The sequence below is a fragment of the Microcaecilia unicolor genome, chromosome 8 (genome assembly GCF_901765095.1).
Source record: "Microcaecilia unicolor chromosome 8, aMicUni1.1, whole genome shotgun sequence".
NCBI lineage: Eukaryota > Metazoa > Chordata > Amphibia > Gymnophiona > Siphonopidae > Microcaecilia > Microcaecilia unicolor.
In genome coordinates this window covers 51,365,408-51,379,400 of record NC_044038.1, presented here as the reverse complement: position 1 = coordinate 51,379,400, position 13,993 = coordinate 51,365,408, and the positions used below count along the sequence as shown (strand labels likewise).

The window sequence follows — 13,993 nt, the reverse complement described above, 5'->3', positions numbered from 1 at the left end:
CCGACGGGCTTCCTGAAACCGTCCTCTGGAGGTACCGGGACGAGCACTAGCCCGAGCCCTGACCTCTGGTAACTTCTTGCCCTTAGACGTGCCGAGATCGGTCACGATTTTGTCCAGCTCAACCCCAAAGAGCAGCTTGCCTTTAAAAGGCAATCTAGCCAGGCGGGATTTAGAGGCGTGGTCAGCAGACCAATGTTTCAGCCAAAGCCACCGCCGCGCAGAGACTGTCTGAGCCATGCCTTTAGCTGAGGCTCTCAAGACATCATACAGCAAGTCTGCCAAATAGGCTAAGCCCGATTCCAGGGCTGGCCAATCATCCCTCAAGGAATGATCCGAGGGGGAAGCCCGCTGCACCATAGTCAGGCACGCCCTGGCCACATAGGAGCCGCAAACTGAGGCCTGCAAACTTAAAGCAGCCGCCTCAAAGGACGACCTTAAGGCCGCCTCCAATCTCCTGTCTTGGGCGTCCTTTAGGGCCGTGCCACCTTCCACCGGCAATGCCGTTTTCTTAGTCACCGCAGTGATTAAAGAATCCACGGTAGGCCACAGATAGGCCTCACGTTCACTCACAGCCAAAGGATAGAGGCGGGACATAGCCCTAGCCACTTTAAGGCTCGCTTCTGGGACATCCCATTGAGCCGAAATTAAGGTGTGCATGGCATCATGCACGTGGAAGGTTCTAGGCGGGCGCTTCGTCCCCAGCATAATGGCAGAGCCAACAGGGGCTGAGGGAGAGACGTCCTCCGGAGAGGAAATCTTCAAAGTGTCCATGGCCTGTAACAACAGGTTGGGCAAATCCTCTGGGCGAAAAAGCCGCGCTGCAGAGGGGTCATCCGCTCCATCCGAGCGGGGATCCGTCTCCTCCAAGGAATCCGCAAAGGACCGTTGGGAGACCTCAGACACGCTGCCCTCATCTACATCAGAGGAGACAAATTCCGCCAAGGCCTGGGAATCAACCCGAGGGCGTTTACCTCTGGGAACCTCAACCTCTTTACCAGACGAGGGAGCGGGGGCAGCGTTGTGCATGAGGAAGGCCTGATGCAGCAGCAAAACAAACTCGGGGGAGAAACCCCCCAGACTGTGCACTTCCGCAGCCTGGGCAACAGCCCTAGGCGCACTCTCAACCGGCGCGCGCAACAGCGGGGGAGAGGCCTGCTGCGCATCCAAAATGGCGTCCGGCGCGAAACTCCGCGAAGGAGCCGCGCGGGAAGAACGGCTCTTAACTTTAGCTGCTTCTGTGCCGTCGCCGAAATTAAGGGCGTTCATGGCATTAATGTCTCCAACCTCAAGGGCGGCCCAAGAAGAAGCCGTCCGAGCCGCGTGGCCGGCCAAAATGGCGGAGGCGAGGAGCGGGGGATGGGCGTTTATGGCGGGAAAAACCGCCACGCCGGAGGAAGGACCGGGACATTCATCGGTCACGAAACTGCCACCCAACAAGGGCGAATCAGGCTTTAAGACCCCCGCATCCCCTCTAGAAGCGCTCAAGCGACCCGGGGAGCGACCCTTTGCGCCCTTGCCCTCCGACGCCATGTGCCACGAGGAGAAGAATCGGGGAACCCCCGCCCGCTATAAAAAGGTAAAATTACCTGCTGTCCGCTCCGAGTTGTAACGACCTGGTGTCCCAGTGAGTAGCTGCAATAGACGCTTAAATAAACGTCGAAATAAACGCCTTTAAAGACGTTTAAAATTTTTTTTTTTTTTTTTTTTTTCAACGGAGCCAGCGGGAGGGGGGAGAAAAGGAGGGACCTGGCACCACCAGGTTTGCACTTGCTCAAAAGAGCCCTCAACCCCAGGCACTCAACAAAACCTAAAAATTAGGCTTGGAGGCCTAGCCAGAGCTGCTGCTGCTGTGTGTGACCACCACCTGCTGAGATAGAGAACATACTGGGGAGTTTCCGGCAGCACATGACCACATATAGGGAGGCAAAAGTTTGCTCTCTATCTCCACCTGCTGGTAGATGGACACAACCCACCAGTCTATGGATTGATCAGCTTGATGATATGGAAGGGCCCCTTAGTTGCTTGAGCTTTATTTTTGCAAGCAGAGCAGTTCTCTTCTGCTGTTTATTTTCATTTTCCATAATCTTTAACAGTTATCTTTGTTTGTTGCTTATTTTGTATAATGGGATAACTTTTATATCTTGTATCCTTGGTTTGTTTGTGTTGTTTTTTTTTTGTTTTGTTAACATATTTTGTTGTTACACTTTGTAATCCACTGAGGGTATACAACTTTGGTTTGGGAGAATATATAAACAAACTAATTGCAGGGCTTCTCAAATACATCCTCAGGAAATAAGGACATAAGAACATAAGTGTTGCCATTCTGGGGGCCAGGTCACAAGTATTCGGCAATATCCCAAAAAAGTAAAATAGATTTTATGCTGCTTATCCTAGAAATAAGCAGTGGATTTTCCCAAGTCCATCTTAATAATGGCTTATGGATGGTTAGGAACTTATCCAAACCTTACTTAAACCCTGCTAAGCTAACTGCTTTTACCACATTTTTGGCAAAGAATTCCAGAGTTTAATTACACATTTGAGTGAAGAAATATTTTCTCTGGATTGTTTTAAATTTACTACTTAGTAGCTTCATTGCATGCCACCTAGTTCTAGTATTTTTGGAAAGGGGAAACAAGCAATTCAAGTCAACCCATTCCACTCCATTAAGTATTTTATAGACCTCTATCATATCGTAATGAATATGCATGAGAAGTGTGCATTTACTAAGTCTTCAGTGTATGCAAATTGATCTCATGCCTATTCATTGTTTCTCTTCAGAAAATCCAACTAGCTTTATGTTCACTAGCATGAGTTTGGGAAGCTTGAGCATACAGAATTTACAATGGACACCTAAGCTTGCTCTGTCCTCTTCCACAGTTGGAAAGGAATTTAACATCCTTGACAAAGGAGACTTTCCATTTCCTGAAGGTTTCTTCAAAAAGCTAAGTTCACAAAGAAACACAACCCTTCATCCAGTCTGTGAGCATAAAAATGTCATTTATTATGTTTCCCAAAATTGTATTGCTTTATCTGACAACCAAGATGTACATAATTTAATTAAAATAAAATACATATAATCTGCCTTTTTATTATCATTCACCAGTAGTAATACAACAAAGTTCATTAGACATACCAGTTCCCAACATTCCTTCTACTAGGATTAAGCAAACAGAAATGTTTTATGAGGATTGTACCCACAAAACAACTTTCATTATGAGAACTCATTGGTACCAGGACCCCAAACCGAGAATATAAGTACTCTATGAGAGGGGGACAGAGGTGACTAATACCTAAACGTAAGACAGTGTTTTCTCATCCAAATATGAATAGGATTCTAAAATAAATTAGCTCAAAACATGAGACTTATGTAAGAAACAAATTCAGAATATGGTAGCTGTATGATAGGGTGCGAATGGGGGGAGGATGAGTCTGTTTCACAAGGCCTGAAGTAAAGGGGCTCTCACCTAGGGAGCTGTATTCTTTCATTTATTAGAAAAACAGTTACTCTCTTCCCTTTATTCCAGCAATTTATTCCTCCAATCCCAAAGATGCTGTGCACAACAGCCCAGTACAACAGGGCTCAAAAAAATCTGCAAAATATTACCAAGCTGTTTTGAGGTAAAATTGATTAATCCATTTTAGTAAGGAAAAAATAATGCATAGTAAACCACTGTGATAATGGAAGAAAATTGATCGGCACAAAAAGCCAATTATAAAATAAATTAAAGTTGTTTCATTAAAGCTCAGGCAGCAGGTCTGAACGGCGAGTAACCCACTTCAAGATTTTCACTCACAGATGATTATGAAATCCCTTAGAGCAGGGCATCTTGAACTGCCCTCCCTCCCCCCCCTCCCCAAACCCCACAGCCTGTTGGATTTCAGGATGTCTACAATAAATAAGCATGAGATAAACCTGCATATATTGGAGAACCAGCTTATGCAGATTGATCTCATGCATATTCATTGCAGATATTGTATGCTGAAAACTCAATTGTCTGTGAGGCTCAAGGACAGGCTTGGGGAGAACCTTTGCCTTTATTGCATATACAACCTGAGCTAAATATAGCAGGTTACTCACCAGGAGGTCATCACACTGATTTTTTTTTTCAGGTGAAATTTCCCTTCTGTCTGGATCAGTCCCACAAATGGCTTTTTTTCTGATAGCTTATTAAAGAGAGCACTGCCCTGCCTCTGCTACCCTTTAAATTCAAACGCTGGAGACAATCTAATTAAGCTCCCTCATTATTTCTAATATATTGCAAGACCATGATTCCTAATTCCAGGAGTCAGAGAGCTAAACCTCTCTGGAAATAACCTGTTTACCACAAAAATTTATAGCATTCAACCACCTGCAGGTCCTTTCTACTGAAAGACTGGAGTTCCCTCTGGCTCTCGCATGGATTTGTCTGTGCTAAATATGACTGGAAGAAAAGTCACTTGCTATTGAGCTATTTATGATGGGATCTTCTTAAAGACATAACATGTAAACTTATTATATAAAGCTGAAAACTGCATCCGATTCGATATATGCCATATCAAATACAAAATACCATTTCAAAAAGAAATGGAAATTTTTTTCTTAAAAAAAACAAACAAACCTCAGATGTTAAACTATTCAGAAGTACTGGGTACTGTACACACTGTAGATATTTTTCCTTTCTACTTAAATTGCTCTGAATTATAAGCATCCCAAAAAGTGAAGCTGTAGGACTATCTCACAGCCAGTCAATATGCACCATGAGCCCAATATTAAGAAAATGCTGAGCTCCTAAATTTAGGCTCCTAAGTTGGGGCTCTGTTTAGTAAGCTACACTAAGCATTAGCATATGCTAACTGTGTAGATGCCCATAATATTCCTAAGGGCGTCTACATGGTTAACAAACGCTAATTTTTAGCAAAAACGCTAGCGCACCTTAATAAACAGATCCCGTGGAGGGGCATAATCGAACGGGGACGACCATCTCTAAGGACGTCCCGGCAAAGGGGCGGGAAAACCCGTATTATCGAAACAAGATGGACGTCCATCTTTCATTTCGATAATACGGTCGGGGATGTCCAAATCTCAGCATTTAGGTCGACCTTAGAGATGGTCATCCCCGGTTTTCAGCCATAATGGAAACCGAGGACGCCCATCTCAAAAACGGCCAAATCCAAGGCATTTGGTCGTGGGAGGAGCCAGCATTCGTAGTGCATTGTTCCCTCTCATATGCCAGGACACCAACTGGGCACCCTAGGGGGCACTGCAGTGGACTTCACAAATTGATCCCATGTGCATAGCTCCCTTACCTTTGGTGCTGAGCCCTCCAACCCCCCCCCCCAACCCACTCCCCACAACTGTACAACACTACCATAGCCCTAAGGGGTGAAGGGGGGGCACCTAGATGTGGGTACAGTGGGTTTCGGGTGGGTTATGAAGGGCTCACATTTACCACCACAAGTGTAACAGGTAGGGGGGGGGGGTGGGCCTGGGTCCGCCTGCCTGAAGTGCACTGCACCCACTAAAACTGCTCCAGGGACCTGCATACTGCTGTCATGGAGCTGGGTATGATATTTGAGGCTGGCATAGAGGCTGGAAAAAAAATTTTTTAAACATTTTTTTAGGGTGGGAGGAGGTTGGTAACCACTGGGGGAGTAAGGGGAGGTCATCCCCAATTCCCTCCGGTGATCATCTGGTTAGTTTGGGCACCTTTTTGAGGCTTGGTCATGAAAAAAATGGACCAAGGCGACCAAAAGCTCGTTAGGGATGCCCTTCTTTTTTCCATTATCGGCCAAGGATGCCCATCTCTCAATCATGCCCCAGACCCGCCTTCGCTACAGTGCCGACACGCCCCCGTGAAATTTGGTCGTCCCCGCAATGGGAAGCAGTTGAGGACGCCCAAAACTGGCTTTTGATTATGCCGATTTGGGTGACCCTGAGAGTAGGACGCCCATCTCCCGATTTGTGTCGGAAGATGGGTGCCCTTCTTTCGAAAATGCCCCTACTAGTCTCCTAAATTTGTGCCCTATTTTCAGCCAGATTTAGGAGCATAACTTTTCAGCTAAAAATTCATCTTAATTTAAGAGCTTAAAAGTTATGCTAATAAATTTAGACCTGCCATTCATTTGCTAGATTTATAAGCCAAATTTATGAGCATAAAGCTGAAAATCAGTGCTAAACTCCTAACTTATTTTCCCCGCCCATTCTGTCTCTGTTACCACCCACTTTTTATGCTCAAAGCAGCTGACAGCACTGTTATTATTCAGGTTAGTGTCATTTTGAATAAATATTTATGCAATTAGCGCTAGTAAATTTTCAAAGAGGCCAATTCATGTGCAAAACTCTCAAAGCGGAGATAAGGAGGGCGAAAAAGGACTTTGAAAAAAAGTTAGCGTTAGAAGCGAAAACACATAGTAAATTTTTTTTTAGATACATCAAAAGCAGGAAGCCGGCCAAAGAATGGGTTGGGCTGCTGGACGATGATGGTGTTAAAGGGGTGATCAGGGAAGACAAAGCCATAGCGGAGAAGTTAAATGAATTCTTTGCTTCGGTCTTCACCGAGGAGGATTTGGGAGGGACACCGGTGTCGGAAAGGGTATTTGAAGTGGCGAGTCAGAGAAACTAAACAAATTCTCTGTAAACTAGGAGGATGTAATGGGTCAATTCTGTAAACTGAAGAGTAGTAAATCACCAGGACCGGATGGTATTCATCCAAGAGTATTAATAGAACTGAAAAATGAACTTGTAGAGCTACTGTTAGTAATATGCAATCTATCCCTAAAATCAGGTGAGGTACCGGAAGACTGGAGGGTGGCCAATGTAACGCCGATTTTTAAAAAAGGTTCCAGAGGAGATCTGGGAAATTATAGACCAGTGAGTCTGACGTCGGTGCCGGGCAAAATGGTAGAGGCTATTATTAAGAATAAAATAACAGAGCACATACAAAAACATGGGCTCATGAGACAAAGTCAGCACAGATTTAGTGAAGGGAGGTCTTGCCTCACCAATCTACTGCATTTTTTTTGAGGGGGTGAACAAACATGTGGACAGTGGGGAGCCGGTGGATATTGTGTATCTGGATTTTCAGAAGGCGTTCGACAAAGTGCCTCATGAAAGACTCCAGAGGAAACTGGAGAGTCATGGGATCAGAGGTAGGGTATTATTGTGGATTAGGAGCTGGTTGAAAGATAGGAAGCAGAGAGTAGGGTTGAATGGTCAGTATTCTCAATGGAGAAGGGTAGTTAGTGGGGTCCCTCAGGGGTCTGTGCTGGGACCGCTGCTTTTAACATATTTATAAATGGCTTAGAGATGGGAGTAACTAATGAGGTAATTAAATTTGCAGATAACACAAAGTTATTCAGGTCGTCAAGTCGCAGGAGGAGTGTGAAAGATTACAGGAGGACCTCGCGAGACTAGGAGATTGGGCGTCCAAGTGGCAGATGAAGTTCAATGTTGACAAGTGCAAAGTGATGCATGTGGGAAAGAAGAACCCGAATTACAGCAAGGTTCCGCGTTAGGAGTTATAGACCTAGAAAGGGATCTGGGAGTCATCATGGATAAGACGTTTGAAACTTCTACTCAGTGTGCTGCGGCAGCTAAGAAAGCCCACAGAATGTTGAGTACTATTAGGAAAGGGATGGAAAACAAACAGGAGGATGTTATAATGCCATTGTATCGCTCCATGGTGAGACCGCACCTCGAGTATTGTGTTCAGTTCTGGTCGCCGCACCTCAAAAAAGATATAAAGGAATTGGAGAAGGTGCAGAGAAGGGCGACGAAAATGGTAAAAGGGATGGGAGGACTTCCCTATGAGGAAAGGCTAAGAAAGTTAGGGCTCTTCAGCTTGGAGAAGAGGTGGTTGAGGGGTGATATGATAGAAGTCTACAAGATAATGAGTGGAATGAAGCGGACAGACGCGAAGCGTTTGTTTACACTTTCTAACAATAATAGAACCAGGGGACATAAGATGAAGCTAGAATGTGGTAGATTTAAAACAAATAGGCGAATGTTTTTCTTTACTCAGTGCGTAGTTAGACTCTGGAACTCGTTTCTGGAGAATGTAGTGACAGCAGTTGGCCTTGCTGAGTTTAAAGGGGGTTTGGACAGATTCCTGAAGGAAAAGTCCACTGGAGTGGAGGAGTGGCCTAGTGGTTAGGGTGGTGGACTCTGGTCCTGGGGAACTGAGGAAGTGAGTTCAATTCCCACTTCAGGCACAGGCAGCTCCTCGTGACTCTGGGCAAGTCACTTAACCCTCCGTTGCCCCATGTAAGCCGCATTGAGCCTGCCATGAGTGGGAAAGCGCGGGGTACAAATGTAACAAAAATAAATAAATTGAACATTATTAATTTAAATTTTTGTTTTGTTTTTGGGTTTTTGCCAGGTTCTTGAGGCCTGGATTGGCCACTGTCGGAGACAGGATGCTGGGCTTGATGGACCCTTGGTCTTTTCCCAGTGTGGCGGTGCTTATGTTCTTATGTAAAACAAATCCTATGAATATCGAGCCCTCTATTTTTTTCCCTAGTCTTCTACATGACTCTTTCAGCATCCGCAAATGTGGGAAGGTTACACATGCTGCACATTGCCACTGTTCTCCACATTGTACCTGAATAATAACAGTGCTGTCAGCTGCTTTGAGCATTAATTGGAAATGTGGGTTTAAAAAAAAACAGCAACAGGCCCAGTCCAAATACATACTGGCCAATATTCAGTGCTATTTAACTGACCAGAAACGGCTGCCTATCAGTTAAATAGCATCTTGGCGCCTAACCAGTTATCTCTGCTGAATATTTGCTGTGAACTCCGAAAAGAAAACCGGCTATATTATGCAATAACTGGCAATATTCAGCACTGACCGGCTACATTTAGCGGCCAAATCAGACTGCCTAAACTGGCCTCCATAAACTTAACCAGCCAGCACTGAATATTCACTTAGCCGGTTAAGTTTGAGGCGACCAAAAAAACCCTGGATATTCAATGCCAGTCACCAGAAACGGTCTGGCATTGAACATCCAAGGAAAGCGCCGATTGTGGCACTTATGCAGGCCACATCCCATGGTCTGAATATCAGGCCCCTTGTATCCAAACTCAAAACCATGTGCCTGACAAATAAGGGAGATGAATAGTTCTCTGTCCCCCATCTGAAATACATTAATTTCCCGAGAATCTCCAAGTAAAAAAATATAAAAATCAGTAAATAGTAATTTTCGGAAGCTCTACATGCAATGGGCTCGATTTTTTTTATGCCTCTCCCACTTCATTCACACAGAATGGGAAGAAAACCTTAGTAGACTGGATCCAAAAATAGAATAGGACCTCATTTGCATGACACTTTTGTGAGGAATTACCTGAGAATGTGCAGGAGTGGAATAGCTGAATGCCTTGTCCACCCCATGCCCTTTTTTTAACCAATGGCTTTGCAATATGAGGGATGGTATAAACCTGGGTGCAAGTGGGACCCAATGTCCACAAATGTTGCAGGGAGATCCTGACAACAGTCACCTCTGTTCAGCTTAAGGCACGTGAAGAGATGGGCATATTCTTCTTTATCAGTGAAAGATGTTGGAAAATCCCCGTTTCAAATCTACAGACCTCCTTAACTGGGTCAGCAGTATACTCATAAGTACAAATGTTTTGAGAATTCCTTCTTTTGAGTTAGTGGGCACTGCCAGGGCTGGGGTCTGTAGCATGTCTTATTTTCCTGTAGCACTTATCATTCTTGTACAAGAGGCTGAAACAGATAGGATAGGAGAGACTCCAGGTCCGAGAAGGGAAATGAATGAATAGTGGCTCCTAGGTTACTTTCTGGGAGTAGTTTCACTCTTCTCATGACCCTATCTTATTATGTGGACTCACCTGAAGGGATTTTAAATAGAACAGAAAGTACAAGCTTGACAGAAAAGATAACGGGAGGGTAGAAGTTTGATTTTTTTTTTTTGGAGTAATAGAACAATGCAAATATGCTTTGCTCTGTGAAAGCAACAGATGGAAATTAAATTGTCTGAACCAAACTGCAGCCCATACCACCCAGCCCAGCTCTTTAGCCACTCCTCAGCCTGATAATGGGAAAGCAACATTCTTTAAACTGGACATGAAAGAGCATGTTGTGTATTTCTCATATAACCCCCCTGCACACTAGCTGCAGGCACAGTTAGAGACCTGATCTTGGGCCTCACCCTTGTTGGCAGATCTGATGTTTTAGAAGTTCTTATTGGTAACATTTATGCATCCACCAGGCCCGGCTCATTCATTTTATTGGCCTGAAAGAAAAGATGTTTGTTGGGTTACAGCACAACATCTTATTTGTGTGCTTCCAGCGCCATCAGTTACGTCGTCAGGCTGCCAGTATCAATTCCCAGCAGTGATACTAAAGAAAGTGGCTCATAAATTCATTAATAAATAAGCAATCGTTAGAATTTGGCAGTTCATACAAACATTACGGATTTCGGCTTGGGAACCATTTAAGATACCCACTTTAGGCTTAGGAACCTAGGATAAGCTGCCCTATCGTCGGCTTGGGAACCAGACAGATACCCACACAAGGCTTTGGAACCTTGATGAAGAAACCAAACTAGAGGCTTGAGATCCTCATCCAAGAAACCCACCCGTGGCTGGTATTGCACAGCTATCGGGCATGACCCCTATGGCGATGGGGTTACTGGTTCAAGTTCCTTAACTGGTAGTGACAATGTCACCATGGACCAATGCAATTTAGGTACTAATAATGTCTGTATAAAACAAACAAGATGAAAAATAATAGAAGGCATGTGATGTTGCGATAGCAGCGTGCGATAGCAACGTCCTCAACTTTGTCCCTATTTCTAGGGCCTTATATGCCAGCGATGAAAACCCAACCTTACTTTTTTAAGGGGTTTGAAACATGCTCTTTCTAATGAAAATGATTAAAGAGAGTTTCCAGATGGTCTTTTTTTGTAAAAGTGGGCTAAAAATACTATTTTTGGCGTTTTTGCAAAAATCATCAACTTTACACTCAATTTGTGAACTAATGGAAAATATTAGGAGACTGAAATTTTATATTCGAAAACCTTGTGTTGATAAGTTGTTGTGTGCAAAGTTTCACGTTTATCACACCTTTAATTCCAGAGATATAAAAAGCGAAACTTTACAATTTTTTCGAGCCGCAAATTTTTCGGACCAAGTTTGCTCCAACTTTTCTTCATGGAAATCGCTCATGAAGATTTTTTTATTACTTTGTTTAATAGAGTGCAAAAAGTTGTACAAGATGGCCAAGTTTTGTTTTTCTCAACAAAATATTGCCGGAGATACAGTGTCTCAAAGTTGCCGAAATCTCGGAGTCATACCATAGAAGGCTGCAGTATGGGGGTCAAACAGATTACTATATCTCAGCAAGTATTGCATCGGCGAACGTAAAACTTTACCAATGGTCATTGGGGACATGAATGAATGTTCATAGAAAATTTCATCGAAATCCGTGATGGTCGAGCAGGGCACTTCTCTGAAATCTGACCACTTGACATGGAATGACCCTAAAATCAATTGGATTACAAGGTGAATATGCAAGCCTAATGCAATAAAATAGCAAAACTGTGTGATGTAACTATCAGCTTGTTATTCCTCAAATTAGAGTGTCAAACCTTTACTTTACAAATGATAACTGACTCTCCATGCTCAGTAGAAGAAAACTAGTTGGATGATTAAGGTTTATTGTTCTTGGTCTTTTCTTAACTGCCTACTGACAGGCTCTGCTAGGGCCGTCCCTTTGTGGATGTTCACGTCCAGTGGCTACAAGAGTGGTGGGGTGCTTCATCTCTGAACCCCCCCCCCCCCACACACACACACACACAGGGCCATTGGCTAGGTGGTAGGGACAGCAATCTTCCCTCCCTAGGCCTGATCACCATTGTGGCACATCCAGGTCTGAATGGCCTCATCAGATACAGGATCCAAACCTGGTTTCACCACACTATATAGTAATTCTGCCTGAGCCACAGGGCTGACAGGAAGTTTAAGGCTTTCTTGTGTAACATCATTACACACCCGGCTGTTCTCTTGATTTCTAGGGGCTTCTGTCTAAACAAAACATGGAAATAAAACTCTTGAAATTAACTGCCTGCTTAATACTCAGATTTCTTTAAACATCTATGAATGAGTCCCAGCACACATCCTACTGAAGTCATAGCCTATTTCAGACTAAAAATGCACCATTTTAAACAGCTTCTAATAATCAGCTTGGTTCTTCAGCTTAAAAAAATATACATATATATTCTCCCAAATATAAACACACACATATATACAATGTCAGCGCTTCCCTTCAACTAGCCAGAAACGGATGCTGACCGGTTAAATAGCATTTCGGAGCCTAACTGCGAATATTCAGCATGAGATAACTAGTTATCTCCATTGAATATTCATGGTCAGCGCCAAAAAGTTAATCACCTATATCGTGCGATAACTGGCTAGGCTTACCGGGCAAATCAGACTGCATAAATACCAGTCCTATCTTTGCCCATTATTAACTTAACCGGCCAGCGCTGAATATTCTGGTAGCCGGTTAAGTTAGCGCCAGCCAAAACACCCACAGATATTCAATGCCGGTCACCGGAAACGGCCCGGCATTGAATATTTGGGGTCGGCACCAACCGCAGCACTTATCCGGGCTGCCTCCTGCCGTCTATCAGCCCCAGTAGGTGGTGTTCTCATATACCCCCACAAAGTCAAATTAGTATTCATATACAATGGCTAAGAGGAATCAAGCAAGACAATTGGTTATAAACAGGTACAGTTAATAACATAAGAACAGCCACACTGGGTCAAACCGATGATCCATCTAGCCCAGTATTCTGCTTCCAACAGTGGCCAATCAAGGTCACAAGTACCTGGCAGAATCCCAAAGAGCAACAAAATTCCAGAATCCCAAAGAGTAATAAGATTCCGGAATCCCAAAGAGTAGCAAGAGTCTAAGTTACCAACCCCAGGGATAAGCAGTAGCTTTCCCCGTGTCTATCTCAATAGCAGATTATAGACTTTTCCTCCAGGGACTTGCCAAAACTTTTTTAAACGCAGATATGCTAACAGCTGTTACCACATTCTCCCCCAACCCCGGCCACAGGCAACAGCTACTAATGTGGTTCTTCGTAAAATTTTGCCCAACCCTGATATAGATTAGGAAGAAATATAGAAGGTGCAGGATTTCACAGAGAGAAAAACAGTTCACACAGAAACCTCAGAAAGAAACACACTTCACAATATCTTACCTTTACCTTTCAGCAGGAGGATCTACATGTTACAGATTGGTTCCTGGGAGGACAGTCATTAAGTTCTTTGGAAGTCCTTTACACAGAACTGAATATGTTAAATACACCGTGGCAGGTAAGAGATGTCTCACATATAGTATAAGAATGCTACCCTGCAAAATAATGCCAAAAGATTCTGCCTGCTCCAAACTGCATCAGATAACATCTTATATCACAGGCAGCATCTCTTACAGCTCCTTATTACCTTACTGATTACAGAATTACATTAGCTGAACACTAAGGGGCCGATATTCAAAGCAAGTTATGCATTTGCCAGCAGGTGACAAAGTACATTTTCAGTTATTACACAGATAAAATCTAGCCGTTTAATTTGTTAAATGGTCAGACTTTATCTGTACAAGGAGCTGCTTTGGAGAGAAGCTAAGGTGGAGCCACAATTATCTGTTTAATTTAAGCCTGTCACATAGCAGGCCTAAATTAAATGGATAGTTGCTCGCAAGGTCACAACGGAGAGTGCTGCTAAGGTAAGTGACAGGGTTTTAAACAACAATGGCTGAAAACCAGGTCCCAAATTTTGGAACCAAGCAGACCCCGAGCCACAGGAGACAACTTTTCAAAATGGTTGGGGGTGCTAAACCTAATGGGAATTACCCCTCCCTGGACACTGTCAATGAGTTAGCTCAATACTGGAGGTGCCGAAGCACCCAGAGTTGGCACCTATGCCCCGAGCTACCCTGCCTTGCTGCTGCAGAAAGCATCTATTTTGTGCCAGCGTCAGCAGAGC

General features: G+C 44.0%; 1 long non-coding RNA gene across 1 annotated transcript; it reads right to left on the bottom strand.

Moving 5' to 3' along the window:
* Nucleotides 1-9,899: 9,899 nt before the first annotated feature.
* On the bottom strand, nt 9,900-11,757 carry LOC115475985. The gene is made up of 2 exons (XR_003943126.1): nt 11,481-11,757; nt 9,900-10,180 (listed from the first exon to the last, which is right to left on the bottom strand). It is a non-coding gene; the product is annotated as an uncharacterized LOC115475985 (long non-coding RNA).
* Nucleotides 11,758-13,993: the final 2,236 nt, after the last annotated feature.